Below are 17,305 nucleotides of genomic sequence, written 5' to 3' on the forward strand. Positions count from 1 at the left end.
TCCTAATAACGTTTGATATTCTATATTAAAAAAAAAATAGAATTTGGAAAAATATTAATTTAAACAAAATGAAGCAATACATTATTATAAAAATGTACTATGGAAAAAAAAAAATCTATCCACTTACTACTCCAAACTACACTAACATGTGACTCTAGTAAAACTAAGTAACTCAATTTATTATTGTGAGAGTCAAATCCACATCATCCTTCCATTGCCATAGAAAAATGAATTAATCTTAATTCAAGCCAATCATATTCATGCATTTGAAAAGAACGAGCTCGAAGAGAACACACCTTAGTAAGTACTCCACACAAGTGTGGGAATTTGATGGATCACATGGTTCCTAGAATCCTAAGAAAGCATGAGACATTATTCAAATAAAATACAATGCTAAACACTTTAAGTAATCATGGGACATCTAGTTTACTCCTTCAAATATAACCATTCAAAAAAATCACAAAAGGGTGAGAATAAGACATTAGGGACCAACAATAAAATACAAGTACAAAAAGAAGAATTATGTTACATGTCCTTGGTCAAGGAGCAAGAAAAGGTCACATAAAAAAGGGAAGAGAAACTTGACCATAAATAAGCATTAAACCACGGATAAGGGAGTAATCTAAAGTTGAAAAAATTTAAAGAATCACAAAATGGGTTACATATGTCAAAAATAAAGTAATTTCCAATGATATACTCGGAATACCAATTAAATAAGTGCTAAAAAAAAAATATGCCATTTAAATTAAAATCAAATGGCATTTTCATAATGTCATAATTTTGATAATTTTATTCAATTCTTTAAAAAGCACATCATTTAGTTTCTTCAACCATAACAACCAGAATCACCAAACATGAAGTTAAATAATTATAGAAAAAAACCATAAACTTCTCCATGTTATTCCGCGGGGACAAAGAATCCTTGAAGAACAATTTTATGTGATATGCATAAAATAGGTAAATCATATTACACATGAATCAAATATAATAATGATAATTAAATGTCACATAAGACATAATTGGTCATTTTCATATATATATTTATAATTTACTATTTCTAGTTTGATAGGTAAGTTGTATATGTACATATATATGTATATGTGATGTATAGGTAAGTGAGATGATATGTATATGTGATGTATAGGTAAGTGAGATGATACTTACATAGGTAAGTGAGATGATATGTTGTGTATGTTGTGACACTGAAGTGATTATAATATTATTTTTTTAATATTTTATGATGATTAAATACTAGAGAATTTGTATTGTAATCACGGAGAGAAGAAGTAAAGATAAGCAGAGAAGTAAGACCATTAAAGTACTGCCCCCCATTATTATAATTGTTCAATCTACCGCTGTTGCTCCCTAATATAATTCGGATACGTAACAATGGAAGGCTCGCGTTTTCTATTGCATGTACGGCGGTGGATGACATTTTTAGTCATCAGGAGCGGACGGGAAATTTCCGGCTTATGAAGGAGTTCATTTATATTATTTGGACTGGATTAGAGTTCGAATTGATAATTGCTTACGTCGCTATCACACCACAGTGAGACAAACACTTAGCTAAGTTGCACAGAGAGAGTCTGTATCATAATCAATTAGAATGAGTCAATTATGACTTTTTCATACATCCTTTTATAAAAATATAAGTTAAAATAAAATAAAAATTATACCATCATTCACTTAGTACATCACATCTTTAACCTATTTTTTTATTTTCCTATACACAACCATTTGACAATACATTGCATGGACAGATTTTCTCTCCATAGATTTATACCTCTTTTTTTAATTAAAGTTTAAAGTTTGTTTTATTGTTTCCTCTAGTTTGAAACATTTTAAAATGTTTACTTGTATTCTGACAAGTTTGCATTGGAGAAAGAATCATGCGTGGGCTTATTATTTTTCAAAGTTTCAGGGTAAGTATCACAACTCATTATCAAGACGTGAAATCTATAGATGAATTTTACGGCTGAATCGCTATGTTTAATTGACCATGATATAATATAAGTAAATATTAATATATCTAAAACTAGAGGTCAACTAGAGGTCACCTATATATCGTAAAAGTTTAATTGGTTTACTCTCAAAGCATCTTATCTCATTTAGTTTATCCTTTTCATGCATAGATAAGATTTGTTTACTTATTTTCCAGCATGTTTGTATCGGAGAAAAATGGAATCTTACCCTTTTCGTGCACAGATAAAACTTGTTTACTTATTTTCCAGCAGGTTTGTATGGGAGAAAAATGGAATCTTACCTGGATTTATTATTTTTTAGACCTTTTAAGTTAAGTATGAAATGTACAGTTATGATTAAATTAAGCAAATTATTATTATTAAAATTATAAATTTAAATGATAAAAATTAATAAATTTTTAAGTAAATTTTTATAAGAAAAAAATTTAATTTGTTATTTAATTTATTTGTTTAAAGAAAACAGTTTAAAATAATATTTTAACTATAAAAATTTACAATTACCTATATAATTGGTTTTTTAAAAATGAAAAATAGGAGGGAGAGAGCATTAAGTTTATGCTTTTGTATATGTAGTTAAGGAATCACATAAGAAATGAAAATAATTTGGGAAGTACTTTGTCATCATGTGTGTGAAATATTTATGTGATTAATTTTGTAGAATTTCATATATTGTTTTAGTGATGCTTCATGTGATAAATGATGAAATATATAAAATAAATAGATAAATTATAGAATAATATATATATACACTCTCAAGAAGTTGATGTACTAACTAAACACATTGTGTCTCGTAAACTATTTGATATTTGATATTTTAGAGTTAGGGTTTTGGACCTCTAGACTTCTTTCTTTATGTCAAAAGATCATTCTTTTGGCCTCTTGTAATAACTTTTGTGAATGTGAAAAGTAGGTATCTCTCTTTTTTATAGATAACGGCCACCATTCTAGCCAGTTTTTGTTGTATAGTATTCTTCTATTCCATTCATTAATAGAAGTTGGGTTTTCATTATATCATTGTGCTTTCTATTATATTTCTTCTTGTGTTGCATTTATTTTCTTTCCTTTCATTTTATTCCTTGTACAACCCAAATTAGTGGTATCAAAGCAATTTATTCCTCGTAATTTCTTGGTGCATGTCCCTAATGAAGCCAGGATACAAAAATTTGGTTCTCTAGCTACTTTCACTTGGGAACAATTACTCTCATCAACAAAAGTAGTTTCCCATGGCCAAAGAAAAGAGATATGATGGGTTGGGAAATCCTTTCAAGTAGTTTCTTGAGGAAGCACTCTTGCAATATAGGAATGAGATGATGGACAATTTTTCCCATGTCCTTTGAGGATTTCCAACAGCAACCAATGCACTTTCAACTAGTGGTAATTTTGGAGGTGTGAAATTGTTCAAAGTACAAGTTAACTATAATATCTTTGTGTTTTAAGATCAAATATATGCAAATGCTTTGGAGAAATGGTTAAATCTATTAAATCGATATTACTATGTCAAAAAAACAAATTCAACCATGAAAAGATCACCTTTGCACTTCTAAAGCCCTTCCTCATGTCAAATATGTTAGTTTTATAGGTCAGATAGGTGTTCTAGTCTCTATTGGTGTCTCTGATTCTAAGGAACACGGGAGGATAATTATCTCTAAGACTTGGGAAGATTCTAAGGAAAATGTCTTAATTAGATTAATTATCCATTTTTAAAATTATTTTCCTAAGTCTAACTTAGGAAAAGTGCTTAATTAAAGCAGATTAATTGAGAAAAAACCTAATTTTGTTCTAGTGACTTCTAGAAAAGTCATGAGAAGGATTCAACATGATCCTAGCCATTGATTCATATCAAATCATCATCATTGGTTTCTCAATGAGAGGTTATAAGAGAAAATCGATGGGGCAATTGGAGATCACATTCAAGACACAAAATTGTAGTGATAGTGAGGGTACAATGATAGCATGGACGACAACAACAAGAAGTTTTCAAAAAATAAATTGAGGACAATATTTACAGAGAAATTATTCATAAATATTCAAACATTCCAAGTGAAGGAAGGAGTTTGAATTATTATACAAAAGGAAGGTTGATTCAACAAGTGTGAATTTCCAGTTTACCTAGTGCGAGTTGTTTAGGCTACAGTTTGATTTCCAATTATGAGAGACATTTGTTGAATGAGGTGCAAGTTGATTTAGTCTATTGTTGGAGGCAGTATATTTATCAAAAATAATTTTTCCAGAGGCTGAGTGAGTTCAAGAGAAGGTCATGGACATTTACAGTCTACTAGTGCAAGTTGATGGAGGAGGCGCAAATTACATAGAGCATGCCATGTTGCTTTGTAGAAGGAAATATTGTATTTCCAATTTTATTTTTTGAGTAGGAGTGGAGAAATATATTTGTTATAAATTTTCCAGTGAGGGGAAAATAGTTGTTGTATTTCTCAATTTTCTAAATATTTATTAATAATATAAACCCTCATTTGCAGAACTAGTTTCTCCACACTGGGGTTTTTCTAGAGACTATAATTTTCCAAAAATATCGATGTCTATATTTTATGTGTGTCCATTATTTCTCAGTTTCTATTATTATTAGTCAAAATTGCAATAGTGATTCATTCATTCCTTTCCTTGATTAATTTGTGAAGACAAATAATCTATATGAGATAGAAGAATAATTTCCACTAACTGCAATTAAGGAAAGTTCACATGGTATCAGAGAAGAAATAAAGCGTAGGGGTTTACAGGTGTAAATCAGCATAAGGAACGTGAAGGGGAAGTGAGGGTTTGTAAACCCCAAATCGAACCTCTCTAGATTTAGTTGATTTCTGTTCAGTTTCTAAAAAATTTCAAGAGATGACCTCAATAGGTTTGAGATATCAAGACAAGTTAGATGGAGCCTCTAATTTTGGCATCTAGAAATACAAAATTCTCTGGTTGTTGGAGGAGAATGGTCTCACAGAGTATTTGAGTAGTGCAATAGACGTGCCAATGGATCCAACACAATTCTCAACATACAGGAAGGAGGATGTCAAAGCCAAGAGGATAATCCTAGATGGATTCAAGGACCATATAGTTCCTCATATCACAGAGTTAGAGACAATGAAAAGGATGTGGGACACATTTATGAATCATGCTATGACAAAAAAAAAGTTGATCCTTAGAGAAAATCTAAGAAACAAAAAAACAAACAAAGGGGAAAATGCTATGAGTTGTCTCACCAAACTCAGAGTAGTGAGAGATGAGTTAGAAATTGTCAGTATAAAACTAGATGATGATGAGATTGTGAGGATCACATCAAATGAATTCTCAAAGCAATGATATGTTTTCATTCAAGTTATTAATGGATGGGATACACTACCAATTTGGGATTTCCTATTGAGTGATTTCACTCAAAAGGATCTTAGATTGATCCTCAATAGTGGCACCAGAAATGGTAAAACTTAGAAGCATGAAGATGAAAGGAATGTGGCCAATGAAGGAAAGGGAAAAGGAAAGAAGGGATCGCTTAAATGGTATAAGGGAGAGAAAAAGAGAAAGGACTTTAGTACAATCAAGTGCTTTGGTGATGGTCAACAAGGTCACTATGTCAATCAATGTCCTAATTGGAAGAAAGGAGAAAATAAGAAGGGGAAGCAATAGAGAGTGACTTCAACAGACATTGAGGATTTGTCTTTGAGAGTAGAAGATGAGTTCTCTCTCATTTCTTTCCTCTCTAGATATACATATATAGGTGTCTGGTATATTGATAGTGGAACATCATTCCATATGACGGGAGTTATAAAATTATTTTCTAGTTATCAAGAAGAGGTGATGGGCTTGTAGATTCAAATCAGGAACAAGTCTTAGTGTACTCTACTTGGGAGAGGTATTGTCATCATTCAGAGGGAGTCAGGAAAGAGTAATAGTGTTACAGATGTGTTACACGTGCCAGGTTTAGGAACTAACTTGATTTCATTTTATGCACTTCAGTACAAGGGATGTGATGTCTCCTTTATAGGGAATAAGGTGTACATTAAACACCGGAGTTAGAATAAGGTGAAACAAATTATCTTGTAAGGAGAGATAAGATATACAGGTTACAATTCAACTCTACAAAAGAATTGATTAGCAGTAACAGTGGCAAATATGTGAGAGAATTATGGCATAGGATGGGACACATACACCATGGAGGACTTATATTTCCAAGGGCGACCATAACAAGAGTTTTAGAAATCAACATGGAACATGATGATGTGTGTAGAGGGTGCATTCTTGAGAAATTTGCAGAAGCAACATTCCCAGGGAGTGAAAGTAGATCCAAGGGTGTGCTTGAGTTGATGCCTTATGATATCTGTGGCCCATTGTCTACAAAATCTCATGGTGGTTATGAGTACTTTGTAACCTTCATTGATGACTTCTCTAGGAAAACCTAGATTTATTTCTTGAAGACAATGGACAAAGTCTTCAGTCGCTTCCAAGAGTTTAAGGCTCTTGTAGAGAACACTATAGGAAGAAAGATAAAGGTTGTTTATATAGATAATGGATGTGAGTAAAGAGATAAGGTATTCAAGGGTTTTTGTGCAATGGAGGGCATGTAGAGAGAATGGGCATCTCCATATAACCCACATAAAAACGGGGTCACAAAGTGAAAGAGAAAGTTAATATTTGGAGCAACACGAGAAATGTTATATGACTAGGACATGCCTAGATTTCTTTTGGCAGAGCCATGTAAAGTTTAGCAGTGTATATTTATAAACGAGTCCCTAACAATGTGTTTAGGAAGATGAAATGTGAGGAGGATTTTGCATGAAAGAAGCCAATGGTTGGACACTTTAGATTCTTAGGAAGTAAAGTTATTGTGACATGACATATGATAGGTGCACAAAGTTGGATTAGACTGTAAATAAGGGATATTTAGTTGGATATAGTGAAATGTCCAAGGCATACATGATCTACATTCCTAGTAGCATGAAGATGATCATGAGATGAGATGTTAAATTCAAGGAGGAGAATACCCTTAGACAATCTCATGAGTTACAAACTAATGAGCAGATAGAAGTTCCAAGATTTTAAAAGGGATCTTAGTCTCAGAGAATTAATATGAGTACAATGGCAAGTATAGGTGCGGAGGAGAGTTCATAGCAGATGGAGCAGTAGGAGTAGGATGAGGAGTATGAAGCTCCAACCACCACAAGTCAAAGAAGAAATAGAAAGGTTCTTTAGACGTTAATAGATGTGCAGGAGTTCATGGGATCTCCTAGAGTGAACAACAGGGAGTGTAGACATACAAACAAGTATAAGGCTTTGGTGACAGAGGTCATTGACAGCGAGCCTTCGAGCTATCATTAGGCTACATAACATCAAGTGTGGTAGGATGCAATGGTTTAGGAGTACAATTCCATCATACTAAATGATGTATGGGAGGTTGTACCTAAGCTAGTGGGTAGGGCAGTATTTGGCTATAAATGGATCTATAAGATTAAATAAGTTGCAGATGGTAGTGTGGACGAGTATAAGACTAGGCTCATGGAAAAGGGTTTTGTTAATAAGGAGAGCACAAAATATGAGGATGCATTCACTGTAGTGGCCAGATATAGTTCTATTAGGGATTTATCTCTCTAATAATGCAAATGGGATGGCAGATTCACAAGATGGGTGTCAATACAACTTTTCTAAATGGAGTTATATAAGAGTTGTATATAGAGCACCTAAAATGATTTGAGATGCATGGGAGGGAGACTCATGTTTACAGGTTGAAGAGGGTGTTATACGAACTCATGTAAGATCCCAGAGCATAGTATGGTCAAATCAATAGATACTTGCAACATATTGGCTTCATGAAGAGTGAGGCTTATTCTAAACTCTACTATTTGATGGTAGGAGGTGAGTTTATCATTCTTATAATATATGTGGATGATCTATCTCTAGCAGGGTCATAGAGGAATGCAAGAGAAACTTAAAAATAGAGTTTGAGATGAAGGATTTGGGACTGATGTATTATTTCCTAGGACTAGAAGTATGACAGATAGATGGGGAGACCTTCCTTGGCCAAGGGAGATACACTATGGAGATATTGAAGATATTTAGGATGTAGGAATGTACACCCATTTAAACACCTACAATTACCAACTAGAGGAAGATAAATGCATCAAAGGATGCAATAGTAGACCCAACCATGTATAGGAAACTTATAGGCCTTCCCATGTATTTGGTCAACACAAGGTCATATATTTGTTTCAGGGTAAACACTCAGAGTCAGTTCATTGTAGAACCTAAGAGAGTACATTAGATAGCAGTGAGACATTAATTGTTGCGCCGAGAGGTGCATTCTACAACCCAGTATGACCCGGATGTGTAAGTATGTCCATGCTCAAAGTTGAATTTTAGCTAATGTCACCCAATATAAAAATTAAAAATTAAAAATCTAAACAATGTTTATGCTCGTCTCTCTAATAAATAATAATAATGAAAATAGAAAAAATTAATTTTGGCGCAAAACAAAAATGGAAATAACCATATAGATAAAAAGAAATTACAATATAATTATCTCATGTATTTAGATAAAAAAATTACAATACAATTATCTCATGCTTTAAATAGTTTTTTTTATCATATAGGTTGAATTTGAATAGATCATAAATTTACCTTCAAAAAATTTTTTACCACATTAAAATTCCAAATTAGGTAAAATTGCAAACATATTTATTCTTTACTAAAGTCACTACCATTTCTTAAATCAAAGAAAAATTGTTAATTTAACATAGAGAATCCAAAATCTTGCTCTAAATTTTTTTAATATTTATTTTAATTAATTATTTGCAAAATGAATTTTTAAAAATAATAACCATATTCTATGGATATATTAAAATCTCTATACACATAAATATTTCCACATCAGAATTGTAATATTTGAAAAGTGGAGAGAGAGAGAAAAGTGGAGAGAGAGAGGGATTGAAAAGGAAGAGATGGAGAGAGAATGTTTATACTTGGTGGTGAGAGACAAAGAGAAATATAAGGAGAGATGGAGAGAAGGGGGGGACAGAAGGAGAGATAAGGCGAGAGGGAGAGATATAGTGATAGAGTTGAAAGGAAGAGAGAGAAAGAGAGAGAGTCGAGGGGGAGAGATAAAGGGAGGTGGGAGAGAATGGGAGAGAGAGAGGAAGGAAGAGAGAAAGGATGTGAGAGAGAGAAGGAGAGATGAAGGGAAAGGGAGAGGAAGGTAAGAAGGAAGACACATATAGATAATGGTGGAGAAAGTGAGAGGGAGTGATAAGGGTGATGGAGAGAGAGGGAGAGAGGAGAGCAAGATGGAAGAGAGATAGAAGGGGGGAGAGAGGGAGAGAAGGGGAAGAGAGAGAGTGAGGGAGATGAAGAGGGAGGGAGAGATAAATAGATATGGAGAAAGAGTGTATATGTTTTTGGGTTGATATAGAAATACAAAAGAGAGATAGAGGGAGATAGAGATATATATGGAAGGTGAAGAGATCGAAGAAGAGAGAGATAGAGAGAGGGAGAAATAGATAAATATGGAGAGAGTGTGTGTGTGGGTGGGGGGGGGGGGGGTGAGATAGAGAGACAAAGAAGGAGAAATGGAGGGAGATATAGATATAGATGGAGGGGGGAGAGAGGGGATTATATTTCTTGCACTAGATGCATTTCTTTCAGTGTATATGGTGATTTCTAATCCTATTTGATTGCTTGAATTGAAGGATATAAACAAAATAAGAGGGGAGAGGAGGAATGAAGTGAGATAAAAGGAGAGCAATGAGAGAGGGAGAGAAGGCTAAAAGATAGATAGGGATACACAAATATGGAGGGGGGGAGAGAAGGAGAGAGGGAGGGAGAAACTGACATGGTTGGAGGCAAAAGAGAGAGAGAGAGAGAGATAAAGAGAGAAAGTGATGGGAGAGAGAAAGGGATAGAGAGTAAGGACAAGAGAGAGGAGGAGAGAGGGAGGGAGAGAGAGGAGGGAAGAGAGAGGGACAAAGAGATGGATTTGGAATGGGTGAGAGGGAGGGAAGAAGAAAGACATAGAGAGAGAGAGAGGGAGTAACAAGGGAGAGATGGAGAGAGTGTGTGTATGTTTGGGGGTGAGATAGAGAGACAAAGAAGGAGAGATGGAGGGAGATATAGATATAGATGGAGGGGATAGAGAGGGAAGAAGATTTATTACACTAGATGCATTGATTTTAACATACATGGTGATTTTCAATATTATTTGATTACTTCCACTAGATGCATTGATTTAAGTGTATATGTTGATTTTTAATGATATTTGATTGCTTGCACTAGATGCATTGTTTTTAGTATAGATTTTGATTTCTAATCCTATTTGATTTCTTGCACTAGATGCATTGATTTTAGTGTAGATGTTTTCTAATTCTATTTGATTTCTTACACCACTTGAATTAATTTAAGTGTAGATGGTTATTTATAATCCTATTTTATTGCTTGCACTAGATGCATTGATTTCATTGTAAATGGTGACTTATAATCCTAATTGATTGCTTGCACTAGATGCATTGATTTCAATGTAGATGTTGATTTCTAATGATATTTGGTTGCTTGCACTAGATGCATTGATTTTAGTGTAAATGTTATTTCTAATCCTATTGGATTGTTTGCACTAGATGCATTTATTTTAGTGTAGGTTTTTCTAATTATATCTTATTGCTTTGACTAGATGCATTTATTTTAGTGTATATGTTGATTTCTAATTATATTTGATTGCTTGCACTAGATGTATTAATTTCAATCTAGTTGTTTATTTTTCATTATATTTGATTTCTTCCACTAGATGCCTTGATTTCCGTGTAGATATTGATTTATAATCCTATTTTATTGCTTGCATTAGATGCATTGATTTCAATGTAGATGTTTTTTTCTAATCATATTTCATTTCTTGCATTAGATGTATTGATTTCAGTGTAGATGTTGACTTCTGATTTTATGTAATTGGATTTATGATGGTACATTAATTTTAAAGTGATTAGAATAACAATGTGATTGATTTTAGTGTAAGATTTTTTTTTATTGAAAATGTGCATTGATTTTTGTGATATAGTGATTCAATCTATTATTATTGGAGAGTGTTGAAGGCCCGAAAATTGGGTCTACAACAAGGGGGATACCCACCCGGTCTGGACCTTGGTTAGTAGCTCCTTTTCCGTTTGGTATAGTGGGTCCAACTGGGGATATGGGACCAGTTTCTCAATAAGTGTGTGTGTGTTGAGAATTGATATTTCTTAACTAATGATTCCTAAGTAAAATGCTTTCTTTATTCTAAATCTAATCTATCAACATTATTGTAATCTAATAAATAGAAATATCTAATTCTAAACTAACCTGGGATGTAATCTTTCCTTTATGTGATCGAAAATGATTTCAAATGACAGTTGGTAATAAAGATCATGCAACTGCTATAAGAAAAGAATTCAATAAAGATAAACCATTTCATATAAAAAGTTATATGAAATAGTTGTGAAAAACATATTGCATAGTAAGCTACTCATATACTAAGCATAAATAAATAGTTATCACCGTACAAAAGTGCCAAATGATAACTCAAGCATTTAAGCATTCATATATAAATAACTGAACATGAATATCACCATAACACATAAGCAGAAACAGTTAAGAGATAAAAGTACCATTTATAACTAGTTCTACTCATGAGCTCCAGCAATAATGATCTATTTCTTCTTAATCCAACATCCACTAAGAGTACAGAAGTGCAACATCAGTAGTAGATATTAAATGTAGATATCAATAAATCCTATTCCATTCATTCATCAAAACCTCCTCGGAGGGTGCAAAAGTGCATGTTCTGAGGACAAGTTTTTGATAAATTTCTGGACCCTTCTCTAAATGCATGAGAAGCATTTAAATACTACTAACTAATTCTAAAAATAATTTATTACAAAAATTTAGGATGCGGTTTCAATGACAGTCCTCATTTCAGGCAAAAATAAAGCAAAACTAAAACTAAAACTGAATCTAAAACTAAAACTACTAACTAACTATTTATGTATCTGCTCCTTGAAGTCGCAAGTGTTCAACATTTGCTTGAGGAGAGTTGGGTGGCTGACTTCCGATTTTAGCTGTCCTGCGAAAGTGGAATCAGTAAGAGCTGGCGCTATCTTCTCGGCAAAATTCATTACACATTTGAGATTCATACACTGGCTGTGTGGTTTTACCAAGTACGCCCAGTAAGAATCCCAATTCAACTTGGTTAACCTTTGGGTTGACTCTGTCTTTTCTTGAGCCTTCTGTCTCTAGCTTGTTTGTAGACACTGCACATTTGGTAGATATCTACATATTGCTTGATGATATACCTGATAAATATTACTGGTTTTGAGTTCCAATTTTACTTTCCGTCTTTAGCACTTTTTCCTACAAATTCCCGCGCTTATAGGTAACTGAGCAATTTGAGGCTTTCCATCTCGAGGGGTTTTGCCTGGTGATGGCACTAATCACGCATCAGAAACTGCCTCTGTTTCTTGATCCGGGCTTCCCTAATGCGATTTTCGCCTCTTGCACGTTTTGTTAGAGGATATAAAGCTTAAATTTTGTAGAAAGAATGGTTTTATATGTCCTTGGTTCTGAGCTTTGATTTATTTATACGTGATATCAGCATTATTTAGTACTCATTTAACCATGTCCGTATACGAGAGAATTTTGGGTCTCGCCGCTATCCTGTGCAAGAATGAACATATCTTCACTACTGGGGGCTTTACCCTTCTTTCCCATAATATCTTGAACTCTGCTCTATATACTTCTCAGTTCTTTTCTCCTGCAGTTTACAAATGAGGTGAGAATGATGAGAAGAAAAGGTGACGGGAAAGCTTTAAATGCAGAAACATATAAAAGATATCACCTTACGTGAACTGGCTCCTTGATAAGATCAAAACCATATTTCATTAATGATTTCCAACTAACTTGTTAATTAACATAAATGCGCATGACCAAGCCTCGGTTTATGGAAAAAAAATTCTCGAACAACAGGTCGTGCAGATCTACGATAAGGAGATTTTGTGATTTGCTTTGCAATATCGCAGATTGCAAATTGTAATATCACAATATCGCAAATCCTTTACGTACCGCAAGCATCCGTTAATGTGTTTTCTGTGAAATGTGATTCGCGAGATGCGCCATTGCATATCGGTGTTTTAAGGCACTTCAGCGTAGGTGAGGTTTAAGGCATGCGATGCGATGAGGGTTTTTCATGTGTGATTTCGCATCGTGATTTCACATTTTTAGAATTCCGCTTGTGAGAAGGTATCCTTTACCATTTTTGCAATGCGACATGCTTTTAAGGAGTGATTTCCTTCTAACTTATCATAAAACTTAAGTCTTTTTAGATGTTTTATGGTATTCTTCTAAGTTTATGATAGTAAGTTTTATTAAAAAGGAAATACAAGCTTTAATCAATTTTTTTAAGTTTTTTGAATAAGGGTCCCCACTTATTTAGTTTTATTACTAACACTAAATAAGAAGGGGGGTTGTTGTTGGCCACAACAATTGGCGATTCACTTGGAAGAACCAGTTATCTCTGCTTTTCTTTTGAATTTCCTAAACTTCCAAAACAGAAATTGTTCTAGAAAATCAAACTTTATTATAGAAAGATAAAATACACTATGCTTTTCAGCCGTCAATGATAGTTTGTTTTGTCTATGTCAACTTTGTTTATTTACTTCCTGGAGCTAGTCATTGTATTTACATCAGTCACTACTTGGTTTATAAAGATAAAAACAAAGCCTTCTCTGTAAATCAGTTTTAAATATGCTCATTTGTCGTAGGTAGAGCCACTACTGCCAGCAGGCATTTATAGCCTCGACAGGGTTACCTGTTACCCAGCAATGATCCTGTATCCCACTTGGAGAAATATACAATTTTCAAAGAGAAATCCATATCTACACTTATTGCTTTCATTTTATTTTAATCCTTAAAGAACAATGCCTTGGTTTGATAGCCAAATTATGACAGTGCCACTCACTTGATTTATAGCTTTGTTGAACAAGCTGGCTCGTGATGAGACCCCTTGTCTTTTGATTGCAACAATCTTGAGTCATTGCCCTGTTGTGGTATGCAGTTTTGGCAAAGTCAGCAAGTTATAATATCTATGATCATGATAAGTCGGCTCGTGATGAGACCTCTTATTCTTTAAGTTTTAAAGTATATCATTGGATTATTCCTTGAAGCTTGTGATTTCTTAAGTGGGGAGGAAGTCATTGTTTCCTTAAGAATAGCTCTGGACGACAATGATAGATTTTTTGGAAAGAGATTTTCTATAGAGAATATTTGTTTTGTTATTGATGCCTTTCATTGGACTGATATAAAACAAATTCCCACTAAAGGTAGCTTTTTATCTAAATTTACAAGGTTGAAACTAGTATCATATTCAGGCTTATAGATTTTTTTTTACTGTATCTTTCAATAATAATGACCAGCTTTCTAGATTACTTCTATTTATACAGCAAAAAAACAAAATCTAAAAGAAATACTTGTCTTTTTCGTGAATTCCAAATGTAACCATTTACAACTATTTTTATTATGAAAGTAAAGAAAAACTAATCTACAAAAATAGAAGAACAATCTCCTATGTTTTTTGAGGATCTGCCTGTTAACAGGTAAAGATTCTCTTTTTCCTGTTAAATCCTGTAACATAAAGGTAGATGGGCCTATCATTTCTGTAATTTGGAAATTTCCAAGCCACATTCATTGAAACTTCGTATGTTTGCCCTTTTCTTCGTGAGCCTTGTCCCATTTTAAAACTAGATCCCCTATCTGAAAGTCTTTTCTGGACATCATGTTTGAGTCAAAAGAAGCTTTTACTAATGCTTGGTGATGAGCATGAGTTATTTTAGCCTGTTCTCTTTGCTCTTCTAGCTTAAGGATTTGTAACTGCCTTAGTTGTAAGGAAGAAGTTGGTGTTTCATCAATATATTGAACTAAGGCCAAAGAGGGAATTGCTAGATGAGTTGGAAGAACCACTTCTTTCCCATAAACTAAATTAAAGGGAGAAGTGCCAATAGAGGCTTTCTGTGTTATTCGGTCTGCCCATAAAGCATATATTAAAGACTTGTGCCAATTTTTATGACTTTGGTCAATGGTTCGCTTAATGATCCTAATCAAGTTTTTGTTCGTAGATTCAGCTAACCCATTCCCCTGTGGGTAATAATTGGCAGAGTACTTAAGCTTAAAACCTCTTTTGAGTGAAAATTCAGTCATAGTATTGCCAGAAAAATACGATGCATTATCAAACATTAAAGCAGAGGGTAAACCAAACCTGGTGATTATGAACTGATCTATAAATTCAATGATGTGTTCAGCATTAGCTGTCTTGAGAGGAACTGCTTCTACCCATTTAGTAAAATAGTCTGTAGCTGTAAGGATATACCTATGTTGTTTAGAAGAGTGCGGAACGATCTCACCTATTATATCCAATCCCCATTGATCAAACGATTGTTCAATGTTGACTAGCTACAAAGGTAATGATGGCTTCTTTTGTCTTCCAACAGTATTTTGACAAACTTGACACTTTCTTACATAGCTATGTGCATCTTTGAATAATGTGGGCCAGTAATAGCCTGCGTGGAGGATTTTATGTGCAGTAGTATCACCAGCATAATGTCCACTTGCTGGTCCATCGTGGAGTTCCTGCAAAACCTTTTCAGCTTCAGATTTCTCAAGACATCTAAGGAGAACAGAATCATAATTCATCCTAAAAAGTACATCGTTCACGAGCTGATAATGCTTAGCCTTCAACCTTAAAGCTCTTTTCTTTTTATAATCGAGGTTTGAAGGAGCATATCCGTTCTTTAGATAGAATATGATATCATCATATAATGAATCAACATCGTTTAGGCTTACCTCGCACATTTGTATCTCTGTAGATGGTATTTCGGAAATAAGCGATGCTCCAGCCAGAATTTTGCAAAAGCCTTGACCTTTAACAATATTTGCTGGTTTAATCTCAATGTCATATTCTTGTAATGCGGTAACCCAATTGGCTCTTTTCTCACCCACATCTTTCTGTACTAAAAGATTTCTTACCGCTGGAAATGGTACTATGATCTTTGTATGGGTTTTAAGTAAAAAGGGTCTGAAATATTTTATCGCTTTGAAAATAGCAAATGCTTGTTTCTCTATGTCTGAATAGTTTAACTCAGCCCCTTGTAGATTTGAACTGAAAAAAGCAATTGGGGCTTTTGCCTTGTCTTGATTTGGTTGAGTGAGTATCGCAACATATGATTTATCAGATGCAAATGTATATAAAATAAAAGGATCAGAAAAATTGGGAGCTGCTAAAGATGGAGCGTTAACAATTGTGTGTTTGATCAAATTAAATGCTTCATATTCATCTTGGCCCCATTTGAAGTTTGAGTTCTTTTTAATCATTTCCTATAAAGGAGATACGATTCTTGAAAAATCTGGAACAAATCTCTTTACAAAGTTAATCGGGCCAAGGAAAGATTGCATAGCTTTCTTGTTGTGAGGCAAAGGTATTTCGGAAATCTCCTTGATTCTGTCAGGATCGATATGGATTCCAAATTTTGACACTATGAACCCAAGAAGTTTTCCTTTACTTAATGCAAAAAAGGATTTTTTGGGTTAAGTGAAATTTCGTACCTTTGACACCGTTGGAAGATATGTTTTAAATCTTTGATATGATTGCCTCGCTTCTTTGAATATACAATTATATCATCCAGGTAGATTACTACCGATTTATTTACTAATCCTTTAAATGCGATGTCCATGGCTCTTTGGAATGTGGCACCAGCATTAATCAGACCAAAAGGCATCTTTTGATAGGCGTAAGTACCCCATTTGGTTCTGAATGTGGTTTTTAATTGATCATCGGGATGGACCAAAACTTGGTTATAGCTGGAGAAACCATCCAAGAAGGACATTAATTCTGATCCTGCAACTGCCTGCAATATTTGCTCCATAGGAGGCAAAGGAAAATTATCTTTTTGGCAGGCTTTGTTCAGATTTCGAAAGTCAATGCAAATTCTAATGTCTCTGTTCTTTTTTCTAACGGGAACCATATTGGAAACCCATTGAGAATGTCGTACGGGAAAAATGATTTTGGCTTTCAATAGCTTATTAAGCTCAGATTTGATCTGGTTTTCTAAATTAGGATGTATCTTTCTCAGTTTCTGCTGGACAGGTTTTTCATCGTTTATCATTGGGATAGTATGTTGGATGATAGAAGTGTCATAAGTTTTAAGTTCATCGTAGTTACAAGAAAAGACACTTTTGTATTGTTTCAAGAGACGAACATACGCTAGTTTTTCTTCAGGAGCCAGGCCAAGGCCTAGGTTAATATTTTGGGGCTTGGTATCAGTTCC

Source organism: Pinus tabuliformis, chromosome 8 (genome assembly GCF_031772625.1).
Source record: "Pinus tabuliformis cultivar Carrire ecotype Pingquan chromosome 8, CPIR1, whole genome shotgun sequence".
NCBI classification, from domain to species: Eukaryota; Viridiplantae; Streptophyta; class Pinopsida; order Pinales; family Pinaceae; genus Pinus; species Pinus tabuliformis.